Here is a 13,744-nt window from a genome sequence, read left to right as displayed (position 1 = left end):
GCTGGGAGGAGTATTATGCATGGAGCAACAAAAGTACCATCACAAACAAAACCATAGCACATGTCTATCAGTGTTGTAGTAACTATTCTCATGGCAAAGAACAATGAATGCAAAATCAAATTGTCTTAGCATCTGCACAAATCTTCCCAGAAAACTCAACAGCAAAACAAGTTTGCTACACATGACCTTTAGGAAGTAGGGGTAGACCACAAACTTGAGCTTGCTGCACACCAGTATGTTGTGACTGCTCTTCCATTGGTCACATAGTCTTCACTATAAAAGAAACAAAATAGACCTCTCCCATCTTCTCCAAGTCCCCCTTCAAATGATGGTGACATTGAGTGGACCCCCGAGCCACACCCTGGAGGTAAGGGAAAAGCAAGATTCTAGAAAGACTAGTTTAAAGTGATGAAGATGAGCAAGGGATGGTTCATATTGAGTAGCACTGAGAAAGTCCAAATCACTTCTATTCAACCTGCTCTGTCTCGTGCAGTAACACCAACACTACCACTTTACAGTTTTCAGGAAACCCAAACCCCTACACAAACCACTGTCCCTCTGCAGCCTCACCATGACTTAAGGTAAGACTAAACACCTGCCTAGTTCTTTTGTAAGGAAGCTCTCCTCCTCAGTTTAGGAATTTTTTACAGTTAGGCCACAGAGGACCAGATCACAGATTGCACAGTGTGTGCAAGCCAATGCACTGTGGGAAGTCACATGAATATTATGGTACAGGGAACCACTACCCCATCTGGAAAGCCAACATTCAGTCAGATGGGATCAAGACCTAAAAAGGATACCTTCTGACAAGTGGGAAGAATTTTAACAGATATAGGCTAGTGATGATGAAAAAGGTGCCACTCTCCTACAAAAAAGCCCTGTTGTTCTTAATGTGATGTCATCACCTTCAGCAACCTTGACATAGCAACATGAAAACAGTCACCCTGAATCAATCAAATTAGCCTACCTGTTCCTTTTAGTTCACTTGAGGTATGATTATCATAAAGAACAAATACAACAGCTCACTAGCACGCATATCATAAGCAAGGAATCATCTACCACTGAACTCATGAGCTATTCCATTTACCTGACAGGTACCTGACCAACATATTGGCTGTGGGCCACCTTCTTTTTTCTTTGGTGGAAGAAGAAGAAGGTTTTCTGGACTTTGAGTGGATCCTCTCTCCAAAATAGGAGATAAGATAAGATAAGATAATACATTATTCCACGATTAATTATAATCATTACAATCCAGGTCTCCCCTGAATAGGGGAGAAGCTACACAAATAAATAAATAAATAAATAAAAAGCATATATATAAAACATTGACTAAGAGCATAATAAAAGAACGTATCCATCAAAATTAAATGTGTTGAGAGTACATAAATAGTGAGCAGGTTGTTGCTCCACAAACTAAAAGGCTCCCCTTTGTCTCCCTTCAGTTACTGTTTGTAGGCCATAATGCAGGTATTAGTTAACAAGCCTTTACAGCACTGACAAGCTAATCATTGAGAAAGTGTGTGATTCGGCATGGAGGCAGTCTCGTGGGCCTGCCGAGAGGCTAGTAAAGCAACTGCAGCTTTTATGAATTTCACAAAGCGGGCAGATAGCTGTGCAGATTTACCTCCCAGGCACTCTTCTATAGCACCCCTTCAAGTCCAGACATCTAAAATTCAGCAAGCTGGTCTAATCCAGAACTTCCTTAGTAGGAGCAGATCATCACATATACATAGTTCATGGATAAGTGATTCCTCTCCCTTTTTGCAGAGGCGACATTGTCTGTCAGTGTCATCCAGGTTTCCTCAGCCATACCAGTAGGACTTCAAAGGAACTAATCAGAAGTGCAAGTCCATTATCTTACGTTTGTAGTCAAGTTGAGGGGCAGAAAAAGATATAGGATGCGAGGGTCCCTGGCTTGCATAACATAAAGGTCAACCCTCTGTGACCCAATTTCTTCACAGCTTGTACATCAAGATCTGTCTATATTAGTCTAGCTTAGCCACCACGGGTACTGGCAGGCTGCTTCTCCAGATTGCATGTGCTTCAAGGGCCACAAGAGTATGATATAGAAACTTGTGCTAATTTGTTGCTGGGTTACTTATCAGTTCCCAGATAGTGTTAACGTGAGGTCCCTTTGTCTGCTTCGCTTACAGGCTATGCGTTATGATCTTGGGGGCATATTTAGAAGCCCCTAGCACCACCAGAGCGTCACTTTTGTGAAGATCCGGTGGCGCTGTGCACTTCGTCATATTTACAATGCGTCGCTAAGCCACTTTTTGTGGCTTTTTGCCGCCTTGTAAATATGGGCCCCTCAAACGCAGTTTTCTGCTGCAGAAGGCCATGCATCAAGTGTTGTTTTGGGTGTTCCACAGCAACACATATTGCTTTTGACGCTGCCCCAGATTTACAAGGAATCGTAAATCTGAGGCAGAATCAAAAACCAATGCCACCGAGGGGTGGTGTCAACATGGCACAACGAGGAGAAATATTTTTCTTTCACCTCGTTTTTTTTCTTTTTCCGTGTGTGCTGCATAGAAAGGTCAAAATGCCATAAATGATTGTTTATGTGCAGGAAGGTGTTCCTTCCTGCACATAAACAATCATTCAATAATGACGGTTTGCTACTTCTATGTGTGCTGCATTCTACAGAACACATGGAAGTGCCAAATCGCCATTGTAGATTTTTTATGTGCAGGAAGAAAACCTTCCTGCACATAAACAATCATTCCCTTCAATGCAGACACCCTTGCACTTTGGTGCAAGAAGACCTTTATTGGCGCTGGCAGATAAATTTAGCTCCAGCGCTAGGGGAAACACAGGGGTGCACTGTATTTTTGTAAAGCGCTCCAGTTCCTTGTAAATCTGGCCCCTGGTTTTTAATATCCAATGCTGCTACGCTAACCCAAACTCTTGATGGACTTGAGCATATGATGTACAATTTGGAAGCAAAGATACCCTTCCGTAGCAAGAAGACTGTGGTCTTTCCAACCGATTGGTCATTTTATCTCTGAAGGTTAATGCCCCGTAAGGAGGAATTTGCATCCGATTACCTTCAGAAGATGGACTAGATCTGAATTCGTCATTGATTTTTGCACTTTACGGAAAGCCCATTCTTAGGAGATTGCTGCCTCCTGTTGGGCATTGATGTGTGTTGCCAAGTGGCTCCTGTGGTCCAATCAAACCCTCAGATATTTGTAGGTGTCAACCATCTCAATGGCCTACCTATCAATAAACCATGTCCCCCTTTACAGCAGTATGTGGAAGATTATCAATACTTTTGTTTTCATTACGTTCACTTTTGAAATGTGGACTTGCATTAGACAGTGAGCATATTAAAGATACTCTAGGCCAATCGATGTTTGGTCCAAAAGAATTGTGTCTTCTGTGTAGTGGAGTGTTTTAATTTTGAGACCGTCCAAAATGAGAGGTTCCAACTTGGACCTATTTTTCCACTGTTATTGTATCAAAGCTGCACAAGTAAATGCTGAAATTGGGGTAGCTGAGCCACTCAATATGGTGGCCGCATCTTCATCAGCTCTGCTCCAGAGCCACATATTTAAGTTAATTTCCTGGACCATACGAGGTGTGGTGGTGGCCTCAACATGGATTAGGGCTCCTGTGGAGGTTTGGTGGCAACACAATGGGGGCCTCGTCTGGCATGGTGTGCGGTGATGCCTCATGAAAGTTGCAGCCAGGTGCACCAGATGGCAGTAGTAACCCCAAGGGTTGGTGGACATTCATCGTGACTGCGGGCCAGCATGTCTCACCAGGCCCAGTTAACTTTGCTTCTCTCCTCCCTTCACATTTCTGTACCTGCCTGCTGGTGGAGAACTGCCTGTAGAACTGAAGACGCGACCCAGGTGTCATCATAGGAGGGCCGAGCCACCCATTATGTGTGGACTCAGTGACATGCAGATGGGGCAATGTGGGCCCTCCAGCTCTGCAATGGGGGAGTCTAAGGGAAACTGCTGGATCAGTGAGTATTACGGGTACTCCAAGATTTGGCTGTGTGCAAACCCCTCCCTTTTTATCCATCTGGCTTCTTGACTGATCTGCCTCATCATCATGTGGAGCAACCCTGGGGTGAGAGGCATAGAGGTCTACACAGTGTTGTTTTGTGCCTTGCTAAGGGAGGAAGTATATGTTGAGGGACCCCTCACATTTGAGGCCACATTGCAAAGGAGGAAACTGGACATTTGCAACTGCCTGCCTGCATCTCGCTGAGGCGGAGATTCACACTGGGAGTTTGCAACCTTCTCTCATTGACTATTTGAATCACTGTACCAGAAGTGATACCAAGATCATCCCTGAGTATCATCCCTGGGGAGGATAAATAAGACTGTTTGGTGGACCCCCCAAGATATCAGGGCTGCTCCACTTTCCTGGGTGGGTGTTGGGCAGGCCCTCCCAGCTCTCTCTCCTGGATGGATGCTCCTCCCCTCAGGAGCAGGGTCTCCTCCCTTCCCCAGACCTATGTCAGGAGGCATGATCTAAGGCTTTGTGGGAGCGTGTCACTGGCACTCATTGACTGGGAAACGTGCCCAGAAAGGCTTTTCCATGATCCCTCCCCAAGTTCCTCAACAATGCTGAATGCTGATTGAGATGTGATACTCAAAATCACCAGAGACAAAGGCCCCTGTACCATGAATCATTTACAATCATGGTGTTTCCGGACTATACCTTGAAGGTTCTGCAACAGAGGGAATTGTATGCTGCAGTTAAACAAAAGCTTTATGCTATGCAATATAAGGATATGTTGTTTTTTCTGCTAATCTTAAGGGACTTAACCATGGAAATCTCATTTCTTAGACTCACAAGGCGATACTAGGAAATGGCTGGAGGTGAGATCTCCATTAATCCAACACCCAAACCTAGACATGGACCTTAGCGATAACAAATTGATAAAACATGACTAAAACCTGGGAAGGCAGAATCCAGGCACGGAGGGAGATGAAAGCAAGTCTGTCAGGTATCGGAGGGAAAATAGAGGAGATCCTTGACCGGTGAGGATTCAACCAAAATGTCTAACTCACAATTGATCCACCTGTACGATGGTATCTTCCTGTGAGTGGTGCTGGGGGTCCAGCCTGCTGCCTAACTTTTCTATAAGACCTTTACATTTGAGTGCTTCAGGAGTTCATACTCTCTGGAGGGCATCTTTGAATGGCCAATTGGTTTGGTTGGTGGCGAGAACCAAGATGTTGTGTTTTGTGTATTTTTGAATTACTTTGTACTTAAATTACTTGATCACTTTTGTGTTGTTATAGCTAGTTTCTGCAGGCACCACTCTTACTTATCCAGGGACTTTGGGGCTGGTCCTTTGGTGGGAACATCTGGATTTCTGAGAAAAGTATTAAAAAACATGAACTGTAGTATCCACAGCAAGAATGTTTGTATTCTCAGAGAGTCAGTCGCATGGCATTTCTAGTTCTCTAAGCTACAGTATTTTTTATGTGATTTAGTGCTCATGCTACATTTTTCACCTAATTTACATAATTGTCATTTGCAGTATTATGAAGTATATGAAGTAGGTAATCCACAACTACCAGAATAATTTTGAAGAAATGCTCAAATGAGCTCAAATGAATGAAATGTTTAAATAAATTAATCTATTTGGTGACACTGTCATTAAACACTTAGGCCCATATTTATACTTTTTTTGTGCCGTATTTGCGTAAATCTAATTGTATTTTGTAAGTTTGCGTCGCTTTTGCATAAAAAAATGATGCAAATGCAGCGCAAAATATGTATAAATATGGGCCTTAATGCATGTTTTAAAAAAATTACTAAACTAAAATGTTATATATTACCATTGAAATATATGGGGCATTCATTTTTTGGACTATTAATTGAGCTAACCTGACGAGGCAGCATTATTATTGGACAAGTAAGTGTAAATGATCATAATAATATTATTATTATTATTATTATTATTATTATTATTATTATTATTATTAGTATTAATAATAATAATAATAATAATAATAATGTTAGACCTGACAGCCTTAGGGTGGTCACCCCTAACTTTTTTGCCTGCATCCCTCCACTTTTTGGACACTGTTTTTGCTGGCTTTTAGACTCTGCGCACTTTATCACTGCTAACCAGGGCTAAAGTGCATATGCTCTCTCCCTTTAAACATGGTAACCTTGGATCATACCTGATTGGACTAGTTAATTTACTTATAAGTCCCTACTAATGTGAACTATATGTTCCTAGGGCCTGTAGATTAAATGCTACTAGTGGGCCTGCAGCACTGGTTGTGCCACCCACTCAAGTACCCCCTTTACCTTGTCTCAGGCCTGCCATTGCAAGGCCTGTGTGTGCAGTTTCACTGTCACCTCAACTTGGCATTTAAAAGTACTTGCCAAGCCTAGACCTCCCCTTTCTCCACATATGTCACCCCTAATGTGTGCCCTAGGTAACCCCTAGAGTAGGGTGCTGTGTGGGTGAAAGGCATGACATGTACCTGTGTAGTTTACATGTTCTGGTGGTGTAAAACTCCTAAATTCGTTTTGCACTACTGTGAGACCTGTTCCCTTCGTAGGCTAACATTGGGGCTGCCCTTATACAGTATTGAAGTGGTAGCTGCTGATCTGAAAGGAGTAGGAAGGTCATATTTAGTATGGCCAGAATGGTAATACCAAATCCTGCTGACTGGTGAAGTTGGATTTAATATTACTATTCTAGAAATGCCACTTTTAGAAAGTGAGCATTTCTTTGCACTTAAATCTTTCTGTGCCTTACAATCCACGTCTGGCTGGGCTTAGTTGACAGCTCCTTGTGCATTCACTCAGACACACCCCAAACACAGGGTACTCAGCCTCACTTGTATACATCTGCATTTTGAATGGGTCTTCTTGGGCTGGGAGGGTGGAGGCCCTGCTCTCACACAAAGGACTGCCACACCCCCTACTGGGACCCTGGCAGACAGGATTGAACTGAAAGGGGACCTGGTGCACTTCTTAGCCACTCTTTGAAGTCTCCCTTACTTCAAAGGCACATTTGGGTATAAAACAGGGCCTCTGCCCTACCTCATCAGACACTTGCTGGAGAAGAAACCTGAACCAGAACGCATCCTGCCAAGAAAAACTGCCTGGCTGCCTAAAGGACTCACCTGACTGCTTTCTACAAAGGACTGCTGCCTTGCTGTTGACCTGCTGCGTTGCTGAACTCTTGTCTGGCTGTAAAAGTGCTCTCCAAGGGCTTGGATGGAGCTTGCCTTCTCTTTTTCATTTGGACTCTTCGTGCACCGAAAATTTCGACGCACAGCTTGCTCCGCGGTGAGCAAAACGCTGCACACCGACGCTGATCGACGCAACGCCTTCAGGACGACCGGAACTTCGACGCACGGCCTCGCAAGGACAACCCCGCCTGACTTCCAGAGGGGAAATCGACGTGACGCCTGCCGTGAGAGCGAAACTTCGACGCACAGCCCCACGGAACGACGGGAAGCAGGAAAACAAGCAGGAGAATCCACGCACAGACCCCAGGACATCTGGTAATCCCGCGACCCACAGAAAGAGACTGTCCGCGTGCCGGGAAACAACGCACGACTTCCCCGCATGAAAAATAATGGCGCAAGTCCGTGTGTGCAGGGGAGAAATCAACGCACACACCGTTTTTCCACGTATCTCTTCTTCTGCGGTCCTTTGCAGAGATTTTCCACCTTAAACCAGGTACTTTGTGCTTGAAAGAGACTTTGTTTGCTTTTTAAAGACTTAAGACACTGTGGCCCTCATTCTGAGTCTGACGGGCGGCGGAGGCCGCCCGCCAGACTTCCCCCCTCCGAAATACCGCTCCGCGGTCGAAAGACCGCGGAGGGTATTCCGAGTTTTCCCCTGGGCTGGCGGGCGGTCTTCGCAAGACCGCCCGCCAGCCCAGGGGAAAACTCCCTTCCCACGATGACGCCGGCTCGTAATAGAGCCGGCGGAGTGGGAAGGTGCGACGGGTGCAGTTGCACCCGTCGCGTATTTCAGTGTCTGCTTTGCAGACACTGAAATACTTTTAGGGGCCCTCTTACGGGGGCCCCTGCCGTGCCCATGCCATAGGCATGGGCACGGCAGGGGCCCCCAGGGGCCCCGCGACTCCCCCTCCCGCCATCCGGTTCCCGGCGGGAGAACCGCCAGGAACTGGATGGCGGGAGGGGGAGTCGGAATCCTCCATGGCTGCGGAGCGCGCTCCGCAGCCATGGAGGATTCCTACGAGCGGCGGAAAGTCAGCGGGAGACCGCTGGCTTTCCGCGTCTGACCGCGGCTAAACCGCCGCGGTCAGAATGCTCGTAGGAGCACCGCCAGCCTGTTGGCGGTGCTCCCGTGGTCGGTGGCCCTGGCGGCCACCGACCGCCAGGGTCGGAATGACCCGCTGTATATCACTTTTCAGTGATATCTCTACAATTTCACATTGCATCTTTATTCGTTTTGACCTACAATTATCCTGATAAATATTATATATTTTTCTAAACACTGTGTGGTGTATTTCTGTGGTGCTATATTGTGTTATTGTATGATTTATTGCACAAATACTTTACACATTGCCTTCTAAGTTAAGCCTGACTGCTCGTGCCAAGCTACCAGAGGGTGGGCACAGGATAATTTTGGATTTAGCGTGACTTACCCTGACTAGAGTGAGGGTGCTTGCTTGGACAGAGGGTAACCTGACTGCCAAACAAAAACCCCATTTCTAACAAATAATAATAAAAATAATAACAATAACAACAATAATTTCATTGGCCCTGCTGTTTTGCATAATCATAAGTCCCGCTCTGAGTCCCACTCCACACACAATACCTGTCCCCCTAATTCAGTAACAATATAACAAATGTCTTTTAGGCGTGTGCAAATTTTGCATACTTTGTTTTAGCTTAATCATTCAAACTTTTGGAAACATTATGTGAAACAGCATATAATTATGCAAAATGCAAAACCAGCATTTAGTGTTACATTTTAGCAGAAAATGTGTCCTTGTTACCATTTTGAACACAAGTACGCATTTCATGCAAAAATAGAGCAAAAACACAAGTGCTGCAAACAACAGCTGCTCACACTGGCCATCTGTATTAATCCATGTGCTGGCACCATTTTTTTGCAACAAACAGCACTTCCTTACACAATGTGTTGTGTAAGCACAATTTGGGGAATGTTGCATAACAAGCATAATGCAACATTTCAGAAGATCTTGGCAGTTTAACATAAGATTCACCTGTTTCTATTATTAGTTCTTATTTAGGGAGCAAACTGGTTTTAGGTAAGGTTGACCTATAAGGACAGGGCTTGGGCTAGGTTTAGCTTTGAGTATGGACATTTTGTGTGGTTAATGCAAAGTAGAAAGCAGAGCAGTATAAAAGGTGGAATAAGAAGAAAGGGAAAGGATAAGGTGGAAGGTGGTAGATATGGATAGAGAATGGCCACTGGGCCACACACCTCTTTGTCTACCCATTATTTAAATGGCTGAAAGGCAGAGACAGAAACATTGAGGAATGTGCAAAATAGAAAGAGGAATGAAGATGGGTTTAGAGTAAAGAAGCAATATCGTAACAAAAACAGCATCTCTATGAGGAATGCCTTTTAACCTGGTGAGGGCGGCGACATCATCCTTGGCCCTGTGTCTCCTCTTCTTCTTTGGTGGTCCTGAAAGGGGAAAAGAAAAGAAAATGAATAGTACTACTCACAACAAAAGCAATAAAGCACATGTAATAATTACAGTCACATATATAAAATTAGGACAAATAAACCTCATCTATTGGTTGAGTAACTGTTAGAAATTAGGTCTCTGGGTGGCAGTCAGTTTGCACTCTGTCCAAGCGGGGACCCTAACTCTAGTCAGGGTCAGGGAGAAATACAGCTCTGATAACCCCTGCTCACCCCCTTGGTAGCTTGGCACGAGCAGTCGGGCTTACCTCAGAGGCAATGTCTAAAGTATCTGTAAAAACACAAACAGTAACACAGGGAAACACCTCTCAACACCAGTTTAGAATATAGCCAGTATATATCTGAGTAAAACAAGACCTAAATTGAAAGATTCCAACATACACAAGCAAAGTTATGAATTTTCAAATATTATACTTTAATTTAACGCTTAGAAACACAAATGCTTCGATTTGGTGTTATCATGGTGTCGTGACAGAGTCATTCCCAACAATCCGACGCCAATGTTGCCAGTTATGGAGTCGCACAGACCCCAAGGTACAGTACCTTTTGAAAATGAGGAAACAAGATGGTGCACGCAGTCGGGGAGGCAAGCCATCTCTGCATCCAGTGCGGCATCAGCGGTACATTCCTTACGCTCAGGTGGGGTCGATGTCCAGAGGGTCAAGAGGTGGTGGGGCGACCTCTCGGGGTCACCGTCATGTCACGAGGCTGCAGGCGCAGTGGCGGAGTAGGGTCTCATGGACATCGGTGCATTGCACTCAGGACTCACAAAGTCACAGGACATCAGCGGGCTGTGGCATCGTCGGGCCTGCGGTGTCAACCACGGTAATTGCACTCCAGCAGGTACTGGATATGGGTGACAAGGCACTCAGGACTCATGAAGTCACGGGACGCCAGTGGGGCTGCAAGGTCATCGGGCCTTCGTTGTCAGTCACAGTTGTCGCATTCCAGCAGGGACCACAGCTTCAGGTGCAGGGAGCATTGTGGAGTCAGGCAGCAGCATTGGTCCTGGCATCATCCGGAGTCGGTGCACCTGGTTTTTCTTGCTTTTAGGCCACCAAGGGCCCAAAAACTGGAATAGGCATCACCTGGCAAGTTAGGCTCCACAGCAACTGAACCCAGAGGCTGGTAGGGGAAGTCTTTGCTGTCCCTGAGCCTTCTTAACAGGAGGCAAACTCAGTCCAAGCGTTAGGGTAAACTTCACAAGCAGGATACACTGCAAAGTCCAGTCTTTGTCCTCTCTAAGGCAGAAGCAGCAACTGCAGGCCAACCCAGCAAAGTACACACAGCAAAGGTGCAGTACTCCTCCTCCAGCTCTTCAACTCTTCTCATGGCAGAGGTTCCTCTTGATCCAGAAGTTTTCTAAAAGTCTGGGGTTTTGGGTCCACTACTTATACCCATTTCTGCCTTTGAAGTAGGCAAACTTCAAAGAAAAGTCTCTGTTGTTAACAAGATCCAGCCTTGCCAAGGCCTGGCTCCCGACACACATCAGGGGGTTGAATACTGCATTGTGTGAGGACAGGCACTGCCCTTTCAGGTGCAGGTGTCAGCTCCTCCCTCCCCAGTCTAGCCCAGGAAACTCCTCAGAACATGCAGGACACTCCCCAGCTTACTTTGTGTCACTGTCTAGAGGGAATTCACTAAACAGCCCAACTATTAATCTGACCCAGATGTGGATTCCAGAGGCAGACAGAGGCACAGAATGGTTAGGCAAGAAAATGCCCACTTTCCAAAAGTAGCATATTCTAAATGACAATCTAAAAACAAATTTACCAAAATATGTACTTTTAAATTGGGAGTTCGGAGACCCCAAACTCCACATCTCCATCTACTCCCAGTGGGAAACTACACTTAAAAGATATTTGAAGGCAGTCCCCCATGCTAACATATGAGAGAGATTGCAATAGTGAAAACGGAATCTGGCAGTATTTCACTATAAGGACATGTAAAACACACCAGTACATCTTACCTTTTAGATACATGTGGGCCTACCATAGGGGTGCCTTACATGTACAAAAAGGGAAGGTTTGGGCCTGGCAAGTGGGTACACATGTCAGGTGGAATTGGCAGTTTAAAACTACACACACAGACACTGCAGTGGCAGGACTTAGACGTTTACAGGGCTACTTCTGTGAGTGGCACAATCAGTGGTGTGTGCCCACTAGCAGCATTTGATTTACATGCCCTGGCACCTCTAGAGACTTACTATAAATAAAATATGGCAATCATGTAAAAGCTAATTACTTATACAGTTTACACAGAAAGCACTTGCACTTTAGCACTGGTCAGCAGTGGTAAAGTGCCCAGAGTACCGAATCCAAGAAAAACGAAGTCCAGCACACAGCCACAAATACAGCAAGCAGAGGCAAAAAGACAGGGGAAACCATGCCAAGGATGCCAGGTCTAACACGTGTCCACCCCAGCTGAAAGCGGGGAGAACTATTTAACCTCATGGGAGTTCTCCTCACTAAGGCAGAAGAATCTGGACAGACCATCAGCATTAGTGTGTTCTGTGCCAGGGCGGTGTTCCACCGCAAAGTCTATTCCCTGTAAGGAGATGGACCTCCTCAACAGTTTTGGGTTCTCACCCCTCATCGGCATTAACCATCTGAGGGGCCTACAGTCTGTTTGAACCCGGAAGAAAGTCCCAAACAAGTAGGAACCTAGCTTAATCAGTGCCCAGACTAATCAATCAATGATTTATAGAGCGCACTAGTCACCCGTTAGGATCTCAAGGCGCTGGGGGGGGGAGCTAATGGTCGTAGAGCCATGTCTTGAGGCATTTCCTGAAAGTCAAGAGGTCTTAGGTCTGGCGAAGGTGGAGAGGTAGGGAGTTCCAGGTCCTGGCGGATAGGTGAGAGAAGGATCTTCCTCCGGTGGTGGTGCGGCAGATGCGGCGGACGGTGGCGAGGGCGAGGTTGGCGGAGCAAAGATTGTGGCTGGGGGTGTGGAAGGTGAGTCTGTTGTTGAGGTAGGCAGGACCTGTGTCGTTGAGGCCTTGTGTGCGTGGATGAGGAGTTTGAAGGTGATCCTCTTTGGTACTGGTAGCCAGTTTACGTCTCTGAGGTGGGGGGAGATGTGGTCAGGGCATGGGAAGTCCAGAATGAGGCGGGCGGATGCGTTCTGGATTATTTGCAGCTTTGTTAGGAGTTTGGTGGATATTCCTGCATATAGGGCGTTTCTGTAGTCCAAACGGCTGCTGACCAGGGCGTGGGTGACAGTTTTCCTGGTTTCAACGGGAATCCATTTGAAGATTTTGCGGAGCATGTGGAGAGCGTTGTAGCAGGAAGAAGAGATGGCATTGACCTGCTGAGTGTGGAGTCCAGGATGAAGCCCAGGTTGCGTGCATGGGTGGTGGGTGAGGGTGCGGATCCTAGGGAGGTGGGCCACCAGGAGTCATTCCAAGCTGAGGGGTTGGTGCCAAAGATGAGGATTTCCGTCTTGTCGGTGTTTAACCTGAGGTGGCTTGATTTCATCCAGCTGGCAATGGCGTGAAGTCCATTGTGGAGGTTGTCCTTTGCAGTTGTCGGGTCTTTCGTGAGGGAGAGGATGAGTTGAGTGTCGTCTGTGTAGGAAACTATGTTGATGTGGTGGGTTCGTGCGATGTTGGCGAGGGGGGCCATGTAAACGTTGAAGAGCGTGGGGCTGAGCAAAGATCCTTGGGGGTCGCCGCAGATGGTTCTGGAGGCTTCTGACAGGAACAGTGGGAGGCGGACTCTCTGGGTTCTGTGTGAGAGAAACAACGAGATCTAGTCGATTGCCTTGTCGCGGATTCCAGCGCTGTAGAGGCGTGTGCGGAGAGTGTGATTACATACTGTGTCGAATGCTGCGGAGAGGTCCAGGAGGATGAGTGCTGCTTTTTCTCCTTCATCGAGCATGGTCCTAATGTCATCTGTGGCAGCGATGAGTGCGGTCTCGGTGCTGTGGTTTCTGCAGAATCCAGATTGTGAGGTGTCGATTGCCTTGCTATCTTCCAGGAACCAGGACAGTTGGCTGTTCACGATTTTTTCGATGACCTTGGCTGGGAAGGGGAGGAGGGAGATCGGCCGGTAGTCTTCTGGGTCTGCCTTTGGTTTCTTCAGTAGGGCGTTGATTT

The sequence above is a fragment of the Pleurodeles waltl genome, chromosome 3_1, assembly GCF_031143425.1.
Source record: "Pleurodeles waltl isolate 20211129_DDA chromosome 3_1, aPleWal1.hap1.20221129, whole genome shotgun sequence".
Lineage (NCBI taxonomy): Eukaryota > Metazoa > Chordata > Amphibia > Caudata > Salamandridae > Pleurodeles > Pleurodeles waltl.
This window is presented reverse-complemented; position numbering follows the sequence as displayed.